We start from the raw sequence: 507 nt of genomic DNA, 5'->3' as shown, positions 1-507 counted from the left end.
AACCCATGGTTTAGACATTTTCTCGGCATCCTCTTGAATCTCTCCCATGTCTCACAGAAAGACTCTTCTACTCCTTGTCTGAACATAGATATTTCAGACTTAACATTGATGTAACGAGAGATTGGGAAAAATCTTTGCAAAATTTTTTCCTCCACATCCTTCCATTTGGTTAAACTCTGATTAGGATGAGATATAAGCCACTCCTTTGCTTTCCCTGCCAAAGAAAAAGGAAATAAACGCATGTATACACTCTCAAGATCACCTGATTGGAAACCCATAGTTCCTACCAATGCATAAAAAGTAGCCAAGTGTGTATGAGGATCCTCATCATCCATCGTCGTGAATTGATTGGTACTAATGAGGGTAAGGAACGCAGGCTTCATCTCCAAGGCCCTGTTAGTTGCAGGCACTACAATGCTAGAAAAGTGTCTAGGCCCTTGATGTATGGCGTAATCTCCAAGAGTTCTCCTAGGAGGTGGTGTTTCCTCCCCCGCCATGTTGTTATTC

The 507-nt window shown here is 42.2% G+C and overlaps 1 pseudogene; it reads left to right on the top strand.

The window, feature by feature from the left end:
* LOC137808873 (small nucleolar RNA R71) lies at nucleotides 1–107 on the top strand (annotated as a pseudogene).
* The last annotated feature ends 400 nt before the right edge of the window (nucleotides 108–507 follow it).

The sequence above is a fragment of the Phaseolus vulgaris genome, chromosome 3 (assembly GCF_000499845.2).
Source record: "Phaseolus vulgaris cultivar G19833 chromosome 3, P. vulgaris v2.0, whole genome shotgun sequence".
NCBI classification, from domain to species: Eukaryota; Viridiplantae; Streptophyta; class Magnoliopsida; order Fabales; family Fabaceae; genus Phaseolus; species Phaseolus vulgaris.
This window is presented reverse-complemented; position numbering and strand designations above follow the sequence as displayed.